The following is a 19,236-nucleotide window of genomic DNA, read 5'->3' on the forward strand; positions in this document are numbered from 1 at the left end:
TTGCTTTTCCTTCAAAACTAAATGGTCTGTTTAGAATGACTTGTGAAGATGTAATTGCTAACTTTGAAGAGTGGGATATGTGTTCTTTACATTGTGATCCTCCAGCAGTGGGTACGAAGGCTATTTAGAGAGAAATATTGGAGGCACAAATGATGCCTGTTCTTAACCTAATGGCTCAGGTCCTAGTAAGATGAGTGTCTTGGACGTCTTTCATCAGTTTGTTTGTTTTATGAGACGTGTTTATGACCTTGTGAATGAGAGACAGTAGCACCCTGTCCTCAGCTAGATGGCTGTCACAATCCCAAATGGAACTCAGCATTTCTCAGGATGTCTCTTCAGGGAGCAGGCAACTGGCTTTTGTAGCCCCTTCTTTCGGCTCCACTAAGATATAACCGTTCTCTAAAGGCCCATTCATATTTCATCTTCTTCAAAAACTTTCTGAGGTCATCCTAATTGGAAGTCCCTTTATGTCCTCTGAACCCTTATGGTACTTAATACCTCTTTTGTGGCATCTGTCCCTGTGTAATTTGCTGTGTTCATGAGTCTCTCTGTTAAACTGCAAGCTCCTAAAATGTCTGGAACCAAATGTGATTCCCCTTATTGTTTCCCACCCTCTGGAGACCGTCTTGGATATAGTCAGTTTCTCCTTCCTCTGTGTTCTCAGTGTACATCTGCGGTCAGCCTCTTCCTTTTATCTGCTTGGTTTCTGAAAAGCACAGAGTATGGCTTGTTCCATTTTAAATTCCTAATGCTTCATATATAACCCCTGACGGATAGCTGCTTAATTGACGTTTAGATGAATGTAAGAGTGAGAAAAGCTGTAGTTGACCCAAGAGAACGCTGGAATGTCTACATTTGTATGATTTTTGCTGCTGTAGACACCTCCTGAAAGTATAATGTATTGTCCTCTAACACTTCAAATGTGTCCATGACACCCAGTTATCCTCTATTTCCAACATAATTTAAATGAAGTTTCTTCTTCCATCAGAGTCTTCAGAGAACAAGCCTCAGGCTACTTGTTGTTAGATGATTCTAGGATGGGCCCTCTGGCAATGAGGAATATTGTAAAACGGACGGCCTGAATTGAAGCCCCTACTCTGCTACTTCGGAGTGGTGTGACCTTGTGGAGGTCACTTTAGTGCTCAAAGATTGTTTCTCATTTAGAAAGTTCAACTGAAATCAATATCTGATTGCCGGAGTCTCTCTCTTCCTGTCTCAGGGTTGTTGGGAAAATCAAATGATATGGTACATACACAAGTACTTAGAAAACCATAAATTACCTTGCAGAGGGAATATACTATTACATGTCATGAAATAGGGTGACACCCTATGGTTTTAGCACTTATATTTTTTGTGGTTATATAAAATAAGTAATCCAACCTATAATTAGGACAGTTGGCCCACATAAGGGCCTCACGTTCCACCTGTTATACCCAAATCCTGAAAAAAAAGGATAGTAATGCCCAGTTAGTTAAACATAGTTTCCTTATTGCCATGCTAGTTCTTTTTCTAGATGGAAAAAGAGAGAGAGATGTAGCTAATGAATTTTATGCCCAGAGGAAAACACTACGTTTTATTCACCACACCCTTGCATACTATTTCAATTTCTCCTCCCCCTTTTTTCTCACCTCCCCCAACTAGTTTGATACCTTTTCCTGTGACACTTTCTTTTACAGGCTGGTCCCTGGTTGGATTTTTCAGATTCTTGATACTTTCCTTAAGTTTTACTTTGTATGCTTTTCCCCCTCCTGCCCTGGCTGTCTTCCTCCCCTTGCCACACAGCCTCTCTCTCTCTCTCTCTCTCTCTCTCTCTCTCTCTCTCTCTCTCTCTCTCTCTCTCTCTCTCTTTCTCTCTCTCAAAATCTACTGCTAGGGACAGAGTTAGAAATAAGTGGCTAAAAGTTTGGATTGTGGCCTGTCTTTGAGAAAGGGGTAGTGGTGGGTGGTGGTGGTCGTGATTTTTGAATGCTCTCTGTGTAACAATGATGATGACTTTTATGTTCTACTATCTCTTTTCAGCACTGTACATACTAAAACTTGTGCTATTTCTAAGCTTCAAGGAATGAGTCCCCCATAGGCTTACTTAAGTTTCCTGGAAAGTCAATCTGGCAAAATTTGTTTTCAAAAATAGGAACCCTTTGAGAAAAGAGGTGTTACATTATTCATACTGATTTGCGAGCAGCAAATTCTTTAGAGCCTTCTCTAAAATGAGACATTTGTGTTTGGATTTATGGCTTGACTGTTAGGTTGACTACCAGGTTGATTTTTAGAAAGTAATAATGCAGTAGCTTAAAAGATGTGAGTTTGTGCTTCAAAGGGATATGGTGAGTAGAAAGAGAATGGACTTTGGGATGAGAAAGGTGGGGTTTAAATCCTTGTTGACACCTCCTAGTTCTATGGATTTTCTTGTTACCTTATTGTACAACTGTGATATCTGCTTCCCAGCATGACTCTAACAATTAGCCAGAACAATGCATGTTGATGCCCCACATCATCTCTGACACTTGGGAGGTACTCAGTAAGTGGTCGTCTCCATTCCATTTAGTCAAGTGGAGCATGACTCAGGGTCTTTTGCCTTGTTTAGGGACAGAAGTCCCCCTTAAATGGGCCTAAAAGGGAAGAAAGTTCATTGAATCATGCATTGGGAAGTTTAAGGGACATTTGATGTGAGGCTCAGCTGGTTGTAGTAGTAAATGAAGTCACTGAAACCCCCTCGTCTTCCCATCCCCCTCATCCCATCTCTCAGTTCTGTTTTTGTCTATGCTGGTTTCATTCTTGGGCAGCTTCCAAGACATGATGGAAAAGGCTGCCATTGTAGATTCTAGGTGGATGTGGTCCTTTTTTCTAGTGATTCCAAGAAAAGGAGAGCAACCCTCTCGTGTGCAGCGTCTACATAAAGCCCTCTAGTCTTCTTGTGTTGTGTGCCCTTCCCTTGATCAGTTGCTCCGTCCAGAGGATGGAGTGCCTTGATTGACCAGTCCAATGCCACGTGTCCACCTCTATGGATGGAGAGGCAGGACCACTTGGTTGACTCCCCCGTTAGAATTTCATGGAGAGGGAGATGAAGTGGTTCCCAAAGACATGGCCATTAGAGGTAGTGATCAGAGGTCCCCAAAACAAATAAGCCTATTCTCAAATTTTGCTCTGTGTCTGTGTGTGTGTATATGTGTGCCCACACATGCGAGTGTGCTTTAAGGACTTCTTTGGTGCATTTTGTTTGTTACTTTAAACTAGAGTGCTTGGGCTGAGCCCCATGGTGAACTGCAGAGGGTCTGGGAGCTGCCTGGAATCTATTCCCACTCACTCTTGGCCTGTCTTCTCACAGAGCCAGAGAGTCTGGAACACTGAGAGACCAGGGGCTCATGTGCCTGTGAACTAGCCTGTGAGGGCAAGGTCCACATCTGTTTTCTTCATCCTCGTATCCCAAGACTGAACAGGGGAGTGGGCACACACTAGGTCCATGAATGAATGAATGAATACACGAATAAAAATGTATCAGTTATCACACACACAGAATTCTGTGCTTGTGTGTGAGGAGGGGGCGATTCTTGACTGCCTTGAATTGTACCTATGAGGAAAAGCAGTCTGGTGTGTGTGTGTGTGTGTGTGTGTGTGTGTGTGTGTGTGTGTGTGTGTGTATGTGTGTAGGTTGATTATCTGTAGACATCTCTGTCCTGGTTGCTTTTCCAGTATGAGCAAGTACAGTTGTTAACCAGCATGTTTTTCTGCCAAGGAACTGGCTTTTACCTTTTATGTGCCACCACCCAGTGAGGTGGGCGCTATTTATAAGACGAGTAACAATGAGGGAGCCGGTAGCCAGGTTAGCAAGAACATTTGTCACAGCTGTTCATTGCTGATGAATAGGAGAGAGACATAACAAAAGCAGACTGTCCCAGTTGACCAGTTTCGTGGCATGTAAAGTGGTACCTATAAGGTAAATGATGATTTTAGGAGTTGAGAGAGAGAGAGAACAGGGGAAAGGTTATGGTAATATGTAGAAATCATAAATAAGAATTAATCATTTTTTGATCATGTCTTCAAATAGTAGATTGAATGCTCCCATCAAATGCAAAGCGTAACTCCCTTGATTTTGTTATTTTGACATCTTTTTTACTGTTATTTTGGCATTGATTTTCTTGTCCTTTAAGATAGCTACCAATGTGTGCCTTCATCTTTTGTGATCAGCTGTTGTACTTCCATTTGGTGCCCTTTTGTAATTTATACTTTCCATTACTGTATTTGCTTGCTTATTTAAGGTTGGGTCAGAAGTCATGAGTGTAACAGGATACACTGTACTACCATTTCAATAGCTTCAGAATCTGGCTTTAGGAAGCAGGACTTGGAGATTACTAAGATATAACAACAACAACAAATACCTTAATTAGACACTTCTAGTCTTTTATATAGTGTTCCTTGGGCTGCCGCCAGGAAAGTGGATGTTCTGAAGATAAAGATAGCAATATTTACTTCTGCAGCAAAAAATATAGTGGATTTAAGGGGATTCTGAATTACACTACTGGGAGGAAAGTTAGCAGCTGCGCATTCTGTTGCTATGGTGATGAGATGGCATTGCATTGATATATAGTATTGTCTTTAGTAAATGATTCGGTATCCTCCTCTCCTTCTCTCTCTCCCCCGCCCACCTCCCCCCATTCTAAATTATAAGTTTAAAGTTAAAAGTCATTGCTCATATTGGTGTTTTACAGTTGAACAGATTGTTTTCATTTTGAGATCTAGCAATTGTAGGGTTGGGTGTGGTGACATGGAAAAGTGCAGAAAGAAAGCATTCTGTGAAGCACGGTCAAATTATAGATGTTCATTGACAGTGGATTGTGTTTCCAAGATGACAAAATAAGACACTTATAGATCATTGATTATCTCTGGTTAATTGAGACAACGAATAGATGTAAAGCACATTGAAAGTACCTGGCATATTGAAGAGGGGTAGATAAATGAGTTATTTAATTTTTAAAAAGACTAGTTTACAAATATTGCTAAAGTTTTCTGAATTTTCAGGAACAGCTTAATAATCAAGGTGAGAAAAATGTAGTCCAAGCTCATGTTAAAAAATCATTAGTAGAAGGGACTGAAATACAAACAAGTCCCTTCTTTCTCAATTTCCATTTTATTTTCTAGAAGAAGCCAAGCTTCATGGGTTTTTCTGTCTATTATCACATGCTAGACAATTTCTTTGCATGTTTAAATAAGTATATCCTTTTTTACATTTATGATATACCATGCTTATTATGCAACTTGGATTTTTTATTTAATATACTTTAGACCTTTTAACATCAGAAAACAGTCCCATTCTTTTTAATGGCTGTATGGTATTTTATTATCCAGAGGTACCCTAAGTCATTTAACCAGTCCCATATTTAACCACTTGATGACTTTTGGCTGTTTAACAATAATCCTGAGAATACAAATTCCAAATATTAACCTCCGTCCAACTACTCTAGGTTTGGTAACAATTTAAAACAGCTTTTCTTACTATCACATTTAGAATAAATTTTGCAAGAGAAGCAGTCTCTTCAGAGTCTAGTCTTCTTGAATTATCCAATAAAGCAATTACTGCTCTCACCTAATTATATAGAAAATTACAGAGTTGGGTGGAGTGGGCACGCTGGACAGTGTCAGTTTCCTTCAAACTTCCCTTTTGATAATTGTGGAATGACTTTTTTTGTGTGGCCCACCTTTAAAACAAGAGTGTGGTAATCCATGTATAGTAATTAAAATTCAGTAAATATCTTTCTTCACTATTTGTTTGGCTCCTGCCATTTCAGAATTGTTTGTTAAGCTATGCGAGTAAGTTCACGAGGATATTTATCAAATAGAGAGAAATCACCAGTGAAAACACATCCTCTTTATTGTAGCTGTTGGTCATTTTAATTTTGGTTGATTACTAGCTTTGTTTAATGAAAAGAGATGATATGTGTTCACCAATTCACCTGCTAAACACACGTGCTCTCCTGTCTGTAGCGGCGCCCACTAGCTCTTACAACTTTCCCCTATCCCTGTCTCTTCATCTCTGCATTGCTTTTATTGTGGACAGATTAGGCAGTTTTGAAGTGCATATTAAAACAAAAACACTGTTTGCCTGAGAGCACATGCCTGAGCTTTGTACTTTCTCAAGATTCTACTTTTGTATGGCTTCTTAACTCCCAGAAGTGACATCATTATCCAGTTTATTCTAGGTCATCTGGGATTTCTGGAAGTGACTTGGAACTCAATTGCCAAAGGACCCTAGTAATTCTGACAGGTATCAGAACAAGTTCCTCTGTCTTCGATATTTTCCCAAAGCTTCCTAGTAGGCACGGCCTACTGATGCTGGACCATTTGTTCAGACCTGGTCATCCCTGTCCTATGAGCTGTGTGTACTTATGTTCTCGTATCTTACAACAGTCTCAGAAAATCCATTTTCCTTTTCCTTTTCCAGTGAGCATTTTCTTCCAAACTAATGGTAACTTTATTTTACTGGGATTCATATCAGTATATTGGTGATCCTTTGCAGTGTTCAGAATTGATTTCCTTTCCAGCTGTTTGCAATGAATATTTAGTGATATTTGAAGGAATCGAGTTTCAAATACATAAACTTCTGGAAGGTGTGGCTAGGAAACAATTAGACTCTTATCTCATAGGACCGCTATCAGCATTCAGACCTCAATATCATAAAATTCCATGATAAAATCTTAACTTGGCAAGACCACCTCTTGCCTCTTATAAATTCATATGATCACCATGTTTTCATTTGGTTCTGTAAGCAGTATGATGGCTTTTTTATTGATAGATAAGGAGGACCCCAAACATTTCACTTTTTAAAGGTAGAACCTCAGGAGCATGCACTTGAGAGAAAACTGCTGGAAACCAACTTTAAAGTTTTTGTGGTCAAACAATCAGTGCCTAAGTAAATATGGCTTATGCATACTTTTTTTTTAAGTACTTATAAGTAGAGAAGAATTTTGAACATTGTACTGCATTCACTTTTATAAAAATGCAATTTTTAAATATATCTGATTGCATCTTAAAGACATACAAAGTGCTAAGTTTCATTCATGTATGAGCCCCCTTAAGTCTCCTGTTCTGGGCTATAGCTATGATCTCAGAATTTCTGATCCGCACAATAGAAGTGTAATTGAAATAGAGCCACATAAAAGGAAAACGTAATAGAACTTCCCAACTTCTCTTCTAATTGGCCCTGTGACCATTTGAAGAACTTCCAACATAATGGCTTTCGTGAACTGGAAATTCTCCAATAATTGCCTCTTGGGACATGCAGAATTTAAAGCAAAACAAAACATTTTGTAAAAGTTGGTCATGTTGTTATCCCTATCGCTGGTGCCTGCAGCCTTGGGAATATTTTCTTCTCTGTGTTCGTCAGGATTACATCTAGCATTGCATCCAAGTGTGTAGATTTGTTGGCTAACATAGTACAACTTTTAAATAGGCCATTTGGGTGGATCTACAGATCCATACAATGTTGACAATGAAGCCATCTGCATTTTTGTGCATGGGTTTCAAGTATGCACGAAGCAAGCTGTACTTTTAAATAAAAGAATCAATAAAATGATTAATGAGTTTTCAGGTGTATACTTAGAGTTTTAATGGGGTTATTGAGAAGGTTTGTGAACTTGCGCCTTTCAACAGAACACTGACATCTGCATAAGTCACGAATGAGAGTTCATTTTCCACATGGAACTATTCCTATAGGCTCCCAAAACTTAGCTGCACAGGGAAATAACAGCCACCATTTATTGAGCATCTTCCATGTGCCAAGCTTTTGGCTAAAAACTTGAGCGACTTTACAGTTACTACTGCTAATTCTGGATGGAGTGCTATGCATTCACATGTATAGAGTGGTGTGTGTGTGGGTGCGTGTAGCTACAAGTACAGTTTTGTTTTAATTTTAACATAAATGGTGATACATACGTATTGTTATGCAACTTGATTTCTTTCTTTTTTTTCCTTATGAATATGTTAGCTCTTCCCATGTCCGTATCTGTGGACCTAGCACATTATTTACATGAGTATAGGATTCTGTTCTCATATTTGCCTGCCCATTGGAATCACCTGTGGAGTCTGGAAAAATTCCCATGTCTGGGCCCCCAATACCAGAGATTCTGATATAATTGGTGTGGAGTAAAGCCTGGGCATTGGGCTATGAAAACCAGTGTTTTATCCGATTGGCGTAGCTGCATTTAGTAAAACGTCCCCCTGTTGAAGGACACTTAGCTGATTCTCTATTACAAATAATGAATCTGGTTTTCTTTCTGTTACAGCGTTGCAGTGAGCCTCCTTGTTAATATGTCTCTGCCCCTGTGTGATTGTGTCTGTAGGTTGAATCCCTACTGGAATCTAGAAGTTCTTAGATGTGGCTCAAAGGGCTAATACGTTAAAAACAATGGATACTGCCAGATCGCCCCCACTGAGGCAATACAATTGATTTTTCCACCCACCTATTGTTAGATTGCCCATTGTGGGGCTGAGGGCTATCCCGCCTTGATCCCCCCCAGTTAAAAAAAGTTTATTCTAATTTTGGAGGGTTGTATAGCTGAGTGCTTATGAAGGTTCCTAACATGAAGAGAGACTGGGGAAATCTTATGTCAAAACTTTGTTTCTCTAGGTCTTTTTAGTGCTGTGTCTCCGGGAATTAGTTTTATAGGCTGACATGGCAAAGTAATGCCTTCACTTCTAATCATGAGAGGGTGTGTGCGTCTCTCACAAAGGGGTGGGGCAGTTCTGATTGAAGAACAACACCCACTGGAGCGACACAACACCTGAAACAGGTGGAGGCCAAAGTGCCTCTTTACTGCCTTTTTTCTATACCTGAACTCTCATTCAAATGAAGCGTTTACTATCATCTTTCCATAAACCGCTCTTGAAGATTTATTATGTAAAATTTGTAGGTAGACTGTTTATGAAGGGCAGGGTGCTCCCTTTGAAGGGAGTTTCAGTTTTCATAACGTGCCGGCTCATCATCTGTCCTGACTGTTTCTGGGTGGCTTCTCCCTGCCTCATCAGGAGCAGGACGCAATAGGGAACAGCCCGAGCGTAGGTGTGGTGCTGGCCTTGCCCAAAATGAGCCCCTCTGAGCAGCTGGCGTTGTGGAGAGATTCAGCATCTTATAAACAACTCACCACACTGTAATTTTAAACCCAGGAATCACCATGCATTTAGCTTTCTATAAACATTTTTTACATTTGTAATGGTGCGTGGTGGCTGTGTCCACGTGTGATCAGAATGATCTTTCTGAGGCTAAAGTGTGAAAGCCTGTGGCCCTGGGTGCTTGCAGTCGGTTTTCTGTCTTGGTGACCAATTTGCAGTGACTTTCCTAGGCAGACAAGATGCCTTCAGGTGTAGAAAGTAGACTTATCAGTAGATGAGATCAGTGACTGAGGACAGTCTGAGGGGAATCAGGTCAGGGTTGCAAATACCAGCGTCCTTGCAGTGACTAAGCTGGGGATGCGATGTGGTAGTTTTGTGTAAGTGGTTGCGTTGAAATAGTAAACCTGTTGAATGCTTCAAAATATACAAGAAAGCTAAATTTTTATTAATGCATTTTGCCACACTACCCCCCAAACCCTCAGAGCATTTCCCACGGTGTGCAGATACGCTGACGAAGCTGCAGAACCTTTGATTTAGTGATGACAACTGCCCGGTAGAGATTAAACCAGCCTCATTCCAGGAATTTGTTCTGCTGATACAGAGAGGAATGTCAGAGAAAGGAATCTGGTTAACATATTTCCACCAAACAGTAGTTATCAAATATAAATCCTCCCTCTAACTTTTTAATGTCGTTCTCACTTCCCTTTGTGATGTCCGCTTAAAAGCCATCACACAGTTACAAGGGCTTCCGGATGCTGAAGTTTTCCTGAAGTCACTCCACAGTCCCCGTCAGAAGTGGTTGAGCTGGTGTTGGAACCCGGTCGTGGCTCCATGGTTGCCTGCGTCGTATTGTGTTTGTTCATCAGTTTGTTCCTCACTGAGGAGCGCAGACATTGGCTCCGAGAAAGACGGGGGATCCTTAATAGTTACCAGAGAGTGAGGCTAATTTTAACCAAGAACTTTTGTTCTACATGGTGTTTCATTTTCTGCTGTTGCAATTGTATTAAAGTAATCTTGGCATAAAAGTAGTCAGAAGAACATGAAAAGAGGAAGGTAATTAGTGAGTTTTAAAATTTGCTTTCAGTAAACATGGATATATAAAGCCCTCCAGGCCCACTTTTATGTCTTTATTTTCAGTCCAGAGAACTGGAGTTTCCATGGGATGCCAATAGACATTATTCTTAGCGGCCTGTGTAGAAATAAAGATTATACCTATTTGGCAATAAAATGCCTTGCTGATAAAATGTAGTTATAATATTTGAGAAGGAATAAGATTGAACAGCATCTGGTTTGGGGGCTGTGGGGGTCAGTGGCTGTAATCGTTTTTCCAGGGGACCATGTCTCAGGCCCTCCCTGTGGAGGGGGTCTTCATGTCCCTGTGGGATGGCGACGTGAGTCTTTGGCCCAGAGCAGTTTATCCAGTTTATCGTCTCTAACTCCTACTGAACTTTGCCTGAAGATCTGGAAAACATACGTAGTTGTTGAAACTAAGTAAATAACTGTTCAACTTCTCGTCTCTCAGGATTTGCCAAAGTTATTTCAGTTGTGAGAAGGTTCCAAAAAATATCTAATGATACATTTCTTTTCAGGCAATGTCTTTTGATATCATTTTCGTTTTCTGTATGGATGGCACCAAAAGGTTGGCTGCTTGTTTGGGAAGGTCTGAAGCCGAAAGTGCCTACAGGGTGGTGATTGCAGTGGGAGACATTTGCCTGGAGTGGTGAAGACTCTGACTTTAGGGGTTATTTTAGTGGGATCAGCAGAGGACCGGAGCGTAGAGAGCACAGGCGATTGCTGGTGTCTTGCCATAGACACGTCTTCTGCTGACTATGATGTCTGTCGGACTCTCATATCCTTTCTGAAAGACCTTCTAGGTGATTCAGAAAGTTGTATTCCTTCTTCTTTTTTTTTTTTTAACGAGCTTGTTAAAGAACAAAACTTGGCCTCTTGGAAGAGTGAGTAGCTTTGATGTGACCAAGCTAGTCACTGAGTTGTAGCTTCTTTTGTTTGTGTAAATCCCTATTTAAATGTGTCTTTGTACAATCCCAGTGCATCCCTTAGAGGCAGTGAAGATAGAAACCCATCCCTTTTTGGGTTTCTGTGATTTGCATTTCTTTGGGCTTCAGCTTAAATTTGTTTATTGACTTAACTGACAGACTAGCAACAGGTCAGCAGGCCCAAGGGCACAGGCTCGCTGGCAAGGCTGTGCTTTCTTTGGTGGGGAGGGAGCTCCAATGACACTTTCAGTTTGGCTCTTCTCCCAGATGATCGAGACGAGATGTCCTGGCGTCCAGACTGGTTTCTGTCACATGAGCAGGACAGACTTCCTAGCTCGAGAACTGTGGTATGTTGGCTTTAGGGATTTATGCCCTAAACCTGAGGTTAAAGTATTGAGTCTTAACAGCATCGTCGTTGCTATGATAGCTTTTTAGAGTGAAACCTGTTGGAGGTTCCCTCCTTTGCTTGTCACGTGAGGGAGAGGGTGTTTCCTGACAGGACTCTGTGACTTGGGCTTGGAAATACTGTTAATTATGTGCTGGTTGAGGCTTGGTCTGGCTAGAGGGGGTGCGTGCCCTTCACTTGGGTTCCTTCCTCCTTTATCTAGGGAGGAAATGGGAAAGGAAGGGGACTGGTTCTGGCTTTCACTTTGCACACCCCTGCCTGCGCTGATGCAGGGCGGGCACAGAAGAGAGAGTGTACTTTGATTTCGCTGCTCTGCTCTCTAGGCAGTGGAGCAAAGTGTTTGCAGGGTGCCAGTGGCTTTTCTGAAAGCTTGGGTTTTGGTTTCCCTAGGGATGGTGGGGTGCCTACATTATTTTCCTCTTGCATTGGGAAAGTCATTGGACTGAGAGGAGTGACTGCTGGGTCAGTTTCCAGGAGCCACTCCAAGAAGTTCCCTATTAGAACGTCCTTTGGGGACCAAGTGCGTGGGAAGGGCTGTCCCTCCACTGGACACACTTACTGAGAAACGCCCTTTCCGTTTCCTGATGGCGAGGATGTTGAAACTTGCAGGGAAAACACATCCTTTTTCAAATGTTTCTCCTACAACCTTTAGACTATCCCATGATTTTTTTTTTTTCAGCTCCAAATAGTATTTGGCATCTGGTGTACTTGGGAAATGAAACCAGACGTGAGGAATGTGAGAGGAGAGAAAGATGGCCAAGGAAAGAAGCAAAGTAATTTTTCCCTTTCACATTCTTCTTGATAAGAGAATTTGGGTTAACATTATCGTGTTGTTGAAACCCAAATTTTATGTCAGGGCCCTTGGAAAAATGCAAAATGTGGAATAAACTGCAGCTCTGAAGACAGTGGGTATGGCAATTAAAATTGAGGGTTCCCCCAACCATTCTAGTTGCTTTAATGGTGTAAATTTTCTTTCTTGTCCTTTTTATGTCTGTAACACTGTTTCGGTAACTCCAGAGACCATTTATAATAAAGAAACAATGACAATATTTTAGTGTTGAAATTATACTTGGAGAATGACATGTGAAATACTGTGTCTTGACTGAAATAATAGAAGCTGAGCATGACCTGTGTGGTTCCCCCTGCACTGCGTGAGGACATGCAGAAACTCTCAGCTGTTGAACCAAGTTGGTGGCCGGTTCTCCTTCTCTCTCCTTCTCTCTGTCTCTCCTTCTCTCTCCCTTTCTCCAGCATCTAAGCTGTTGTTTCCCCTATAACCACTTTGGTTAGAGGAAAACCTTAGGGACATAGCCCGTGAGCGTATCCCTCCGCCTGGACAGCCATGTTACATATGTGTGACCGAAGTCCCTAATGAAACAATTTAAAGGATGTATGTATCAGTGCAAATCGATTTTATCAACATGACAGTCAGGTTTCCCTATATATTTGGTGCTGATCGTGTGTTGCTTCTTGAAAAACAAACTACGTATCACATATGTGTTGTGACTTGGCATTATCAAAGGAAAATGTTATGGAGGGTTTCCTTGTGGACTCTAAGTTCTTCTTCAGTGTTTTTCATCACCCCAATCATCGTCATCTGCAGTCCTTAAAGTTGGCCCTCATTTTTTGACTGTTACCACATGAGAGTCTTGTTTGTCTTGTTCGACAGTACAAATGACTGACTTTGAGCTAGGCCACAGATGGATTAAATTTCTTATTCTTTGCTAAGCACAATGCACCTGCTCCAGAATCTTAAGTAGCTTTTTAATTGCTTCCTTGTGCAGGGCATAGCAATAGTCATCTGTAATGTTATAGATGGATTGCATTTTGGATGTCCCAGAAGTGACTTTTTCTCCTCTGCAACAATGCCAGAAGCTGAGATTAGAAGATGTGTTCTGGTGGAGGGCCCAGCTGTCGTGGTGGAATTAGTCTTTTCCTCAGGCTGATCTGATTAAAAAGAGGCCAAGATGTGGAAACATAGGGCCCTGGTTTTGATAACTGTGCATTCCCTCTTTACTGGACAGAAGGACCAACTTCACTGCTCCCAAAATGTCCCCACAAGGCTGCGCTCCCCCTCATCAGCGGGTCTTCATCTGTTTTTCTAGCACCAAACACGGCATCTGGCCTAGTAATTGACGAGGCTCAGCTATGATAGCTGAGGAAGTGAGCACGTCTTGGGCAAAATGTTTACTGAATGTGAGGAATGGGGAAATGTCTCAGAGATTCTATCAGTGGGTCTATTTTGGAAGGAGCTTACTTGAGGATGGGTGGAAAAACCAAGCACCAGTTAGTTCGGCCAGAAAGAAATTCCTCATTCGAAGAAATTGCAAATACCCCGAGGTTGCAGTCTCTGTGTAAAGCTATTGTCAGGAGATCTGATTGGCTTCAAATGCTTTGGCAGTTGTGAAAAACATCTACTGGCAACTGTGGGAAGGATACCCAGTCACACAGCCCCGAAGTTCCCAGATGAGAGGCTATGTTCACTTAGGCATTTATGCTTTTTCATTCAGCAAACATTTATTGAGAATATACTGTGTGCCGGCGACCGAACCAAACTTGGTCCCCGTCTTCGGGATCTCATAGTGGGGAAAACAGGCATGAATTTAAACAAACAAAAAGCACTCACCTATGTATGTGATGCTAGGGGTATGGAAAGAAATGTGTGCCCATCTCTGGGAACCTGAAGGCTTAGAAAAGCAGCAGTATTTGTGTGGGTCTGGAATGGTGAGTGGAAGATGGTCAAGTAAAGAAGGACGAGAGCACCCTAGGCAGCCGGGACGGCAGAGGTGTGGGTTCAGCAGTGTGGGTCCTGTCAAGATCTGATGACTGCGTGCGCACGTGTTTGTGAGGAGCATGGGAACACACAGCGCTCAGGGTGCTGGGAGACGAGGTGGGAACTACAGTAGGTAAGGGCCAGGCCGTGGAAGGTCTTGTGGTCCAGGCTGCAAAGTTGGACTGCATCCAGGAGACACTGCAGAGCTGAGTGACACAGTCAGATTTATGATGTGCTGAGAATAAATCCCAGACTCCTCACCCTGGTGGATGAGGCCCTGGGGTCTGGCCTCTGCCCTCTGCAGCCTCTTCTCTCTTAACACCCCGGTTCCTCGCTAAGCTGCAGCCTCCCTGGTCTTCCTCCCCTGACTCAAACATGCCAAGTTCCCCACCTGCCTCGGGCTTCTGTACACACTCCTTCTGCCTGGACTCCTCTTCCCTGACACTTGGCAGGGCGGAGCCCTTCACCCATCAGCTCTCAGTTTAAATGCCCGTCTCTGGAGAGGCCTTCCCTGATCGCGCTGTCTAAAGTAGCTGTCCACTCCCACCACCACCAGGACCTCCGTTTTCTTTCGTTTTCTTCTTGCATCCCCTGTAACACTCACCAACATCAATATTTGTTTTAGTTGACTTGATTTTTTTTGCTGCCTTCTCCAAAGCAAGTAAGCTCTGTGAGGTTACATTATTTCATTTTCATCCCGCTTTCCTAAGGGCCTAGCACAGAGTTTGACACATAATCAGTATTTGATAAAACACATTTGTGTCAATGAATTAAATGGGTGAATATGATGGACTAGGGCAGCTTTGGCAGCTTTCAAGCCATGGGCCGGCTTGGGCACACCACCTGTTTTTGTATGGTCCATGAGCTAAGAATGATTTTCATATTTTTAAATGGTACAACAACAGAAAGAATAATATTCTGTGATATGACATCATAGGAAATTCAGATTTCAGTGTCCACAAATAAAGTTTTATTGGCATGCAGGCATGCCCCTGTTTACAGATGTCTGTGGCTGCTTTCGTGATAAAATGGTAGGGTTGAGTAGTTGTGATAGACGCTTGATGGCCCACAAAGTCTAAAATATCTGTCATCTGGCCCTTTGCAGAAAAGTTTTGCCAGTCCTTAGGCTGTGAAATCAAGGGTCAGGGAGAAGAGTTGAAAAGCTGTCGTAGTCATTCAGATGGGAGAAGAGGGTCGGCTGAACTAAGGTCTTGGCTCTGAGGGTGGAGCAGGTGCGAACTGGATTCCAGTCGGATTAAGCAAGCAGGCTTTCTGACCTCTGCCAAGCTTCCCTGCCCCACTCCCAAATGATTAGGCTTCTCCGAATAAACATCACTTTGCCTTCACCAGGAAATCAAGTCTCTCAAATTTCTCCCTTCCTAATTGCCCTGCTGTCTCCCAAATGTCCACTTAATTCTCATCTGTGAAATGGGGATGATGGAATGAAGTGATGGGTGTGAATGTGCTCACTAAAGTCATACACAGGCAGTGGCCAGAGTCCCTCATTAGTGCTAGAGCCATTAAGAGAGCTGGCCAGAAGTGTCTGTGCCACTGAGGGGTCAAGTAGGGAGATTAATCTTGCTTCCTGTTTTGGTCTACATCTAGGAGACTAGGCTCTGAACAGTGGAATTCTAAGTATGTGTATTAAAAATGGCTGCTTGTTAGAAATCTCAAAGCTTTGCCATCACCTACAGTTTAAGCGTTGGTTTAATAGAGGACCTTGTATTTGGAATTCCACAGAGGAAGCAGCATTGAAGTTGGTCTTTGGGCTTTACTGAGTGAAGCCTTTAGACATAAATCACCTGTCAAAGGCAATATTTTAATGATTTCAATTTGTTTCTTAAATGCAATAGACTCTGTATCTTATTACCCTATTGTAGAAACTTGCCAAGACCCTCATATTCTTTGGTTTGTGGAACTATTGGCGTTTTTTGTTTTTTTTAAGACTTGAAAAATGTTTTGGATTGATTTTTCAGATCTTAACATTTCCTCTGCACTCCTCCATACAGCAGACTGTAATAGAACTTGGGTTTAAGTGAAACAACTTGTAAAATGCAAAAATAAAGCAACCACCCTCTCTATTCATTTTTCAAATACTTTGGTTATACTCCTATGTGTGCGAGGCAGTAAGCAACACACGCCGTGGGCACTTTTCCTCATGGAGTTGACTCTTCAATGGGAGAAGACTCAGGCCACAAATTACTGTAACTGTTGGCTGTGCACCGTGGGGTCACAAAATGCTAAGCTGTCACAGACCCCATTCAGTTGAATAGGTTAGTACATGTATCCCATGTACTGTCACGTGCTGGGGACACAGCAGTGAACAATCTATCCAAGTCCCATGCACCCCTGAAATAATCAAACAGGATAATTTCAGTAGTGGTAACTGCCGTGAAGAAAACGTCATGCAGGATAAAGAGCTAGAGAGTGACTGGTGTGTGGAAAAGGGACTACTGCAGGTAGATCGCTGGGGATGGCCTCCCTGAGAGAGTGAAATTCACGTTGCGGTCATAATGATGAGGAAGAGTCAGCCGTGCACAGATGGCGCCAGGGCGCAGCTGGTGCAACGGCCCTGAGGTAGGAGCCAGCGTGGTCAGAGTCGTTGAAGTGCAGTGACTCATACGGAGAGCGCTGCGTGGTGAGGTGGAAAGGTGGGCAGGGGCCAGACTGTGGACCCTTGGAGGCTGTTGGATGGCCTTTGCATATTGTTATAATTGCAGTGAGAAGCCACAGGAGGTTTTTATAAAACAAGATTGATACCTAAAACTTCAATATCCAAAATAGATAAAAGCAGAGCTGTTGGAATTGAAACTGGAGTGAGAAGCTCAAATCAGCACCTACTGAAAATCTCCAATCTCTCCCCCATCTCCCATCTTATAGTTGTGGGACCTTACATGTTAGGCGGTTCCAACGGGTAAGTCTGGTCTAAAGACGGCAGAGCCAGGGACTCCTCATTCCATCGTATCCTAGTTACAGGCATGAGAAAGTTCCTCCTTCGGCCTCCTTATAGCTTCTACCCATTGGTTTTAAATTGAACATTGGGGCTGATACAGCTCTGTTCCTGTTTCTGTGTTCAAGGTTAGTTGTGGGCCTCTGCCTGCCCCTCGGGCCTTCTGTTCCCTTTCAAGCAGTGGCGGCAGTAGTGTTAGCCCTGTCGCTCAGGACATGCTGGGATTGTCAGGGATTGTCAGGATAGCGACATTTGCTGGCATTGCCTGGTGATCTGCAGTCTGCCCTCTGCGAGGGTGCTCAGCCGTCCTCGTATCTTCTCCAGCAAGGTCACCTAAAAATGAGAGCCATCAAGACCCACCTCTGCTCTCTCTCTCTCTCTCTCTCTCTCTCTCTCTCTCTCTCTCTCTCTCTCTCTCTCTCTATCTCTCTCTATCTCTCTCTCTCCTCCCCCCCGCCCCCCTAGTTGCTTGTGGGATAAATCCAGACTCCTCAGCCTGGGCTACAGCTTCTCCATACTAGTGCTCTGCTCTAGGCTGACTCCCCATGGTTTCTCTCTGAAATTCACGCCTTCATTTCTACCATCTTCCCTTCACAGGTGCATTTTTCCTCCTCTGCCCTTACAACTCATGAAGGGCCAATTCACATCCCACCTTTTTTTTCCCCCCAAACCTGTCTCTTCTTAAAAATTGAAAATCTACAAAAGTTATACATGAGCATGCTCTCGTTTTTTTATCGGGGGTGCCCAAAAATGTATACAAGGGGACACTTTGGTCAACATTGCTCAAGCAAGTAGTTCACTGTAATCAGAAGTGTCTGGACGCTGATGGTAACCACTTTGAGCACCTCTTGTAATTGCAGACGTCAAATGTGACTTGTGTTCTTTTGTTATTGGGATATATTGAGTATTACAATTTTAATATTTTATTTCCTTTCTTAAAATGTGTATGCATTTTTTTGGCACTCTCTGTATATGAATGATATATATGAATTGTTTTGTTTGTTTGTTTGTTTGTTTGCCTTTTCCCCGTCCGCTTTCTGTCTCAGAGTTAGGAATTTGCTTTGTATTTTTCCGGGCCTTTTGCTATGTATTTATCTGTAAACAGTTTAGTTTTTGTGTGAGATTGTTTTTAAAAGACATTATGGCATCATGTTGTACACATTATTCTTTGACTTGTTTTTTTCCACTTGTCATTATAACTTGGAAATTTTTCCCAAGCCAATACATACAGTTTTAACTTTGAAAAAAGTTATCGTCATTGAAAATTCAAACTCAAAAGTGTATAAAGTGAAAAGGAATAGGTCTCTAATTCCCTATATTTATTTTGGAGATTATTGCTGTTAACATTTTCTTACACATATTCAAAGATGCTTTTAAATGTAATCCTCTACTATATAGTATATATATCATACAACACCTTGAACATTTTTCCTTATCTATGTACACAGGTGCCTGTTCTTTTTAATGAGCACATAGTATTCTATTATATGAACATACTATAATTTATTTAACCATTTTCTTACTAGTAAACTTGTTTGATCTTTTCTGTTTAAAGATCTCTGACCTTCTAGCTCACATGAAGTCACTCTTCCTTTGTTATAAATTTAAGTTTTTCAACACAATAAACATTAACTGAGTGCCCCCTGTCTTCCTGGCATTGTGCAGGGTGCTCGGCTCCCCGAGGTGCTTAATCCATAGCCCCTTCCTCCACGTTGAGTTATCCCAGTCTCACAGGAAGACAACTCCTAAAGACCTTAGAATGTGACATGAGCTGGGATGGATAGAGATGCTTTAGCACATAGATTATTCTACTCAAGGAAGGTAAAGAAGGGGAAATTAGAATTGAACTGAAAAGCATGAGTGAGAAATTTCCTGGGGGGCAAGGAAGAGAAGGTCATTCTTGCAAAGGAAGTAACAAGAACAAAATGGGTCAGCAGGAAAGAGCATGTGATGTCCAAAGAATGGCCAGTAGCCCAGTGTGATAGCAGCATGTGTGCGGGGCATGGAC

The 19,236-nt window shown here is 42.2% G+C and overlaps 1 protein-coding gene across 6 annotated transcripts in view; it reads left to right on the forward strand.

The window, feature by feature from the left end:
- DAAM1 (dishevelled associated activator of morphogenesis 1) overlaps window positions 1-19,236 on the forward strand; it is a 161,449-nt gene that overhangs the window by 41,889 nt on the left and 100,324 nt on the right. The gene's annotated exons all lie outside the window — the stretch shown is intronic.

The sequence above is a fragment of the Rhinolophus sinicus genome, chromosome 3, assembly GCF_057876585.1.
Source record: "Rhinolophus sinicus isolate RSI-liver-muscle chromosome 3, RSI-T2T, whole genome shotgun sequence".
NCBI classification, from domain to species: Eukaryota; Metazoa; Chordata; class Mammalia; order Chiroptera; family Rhinolophidae; genus Rhinolophus; species Rhinolophus sinicus.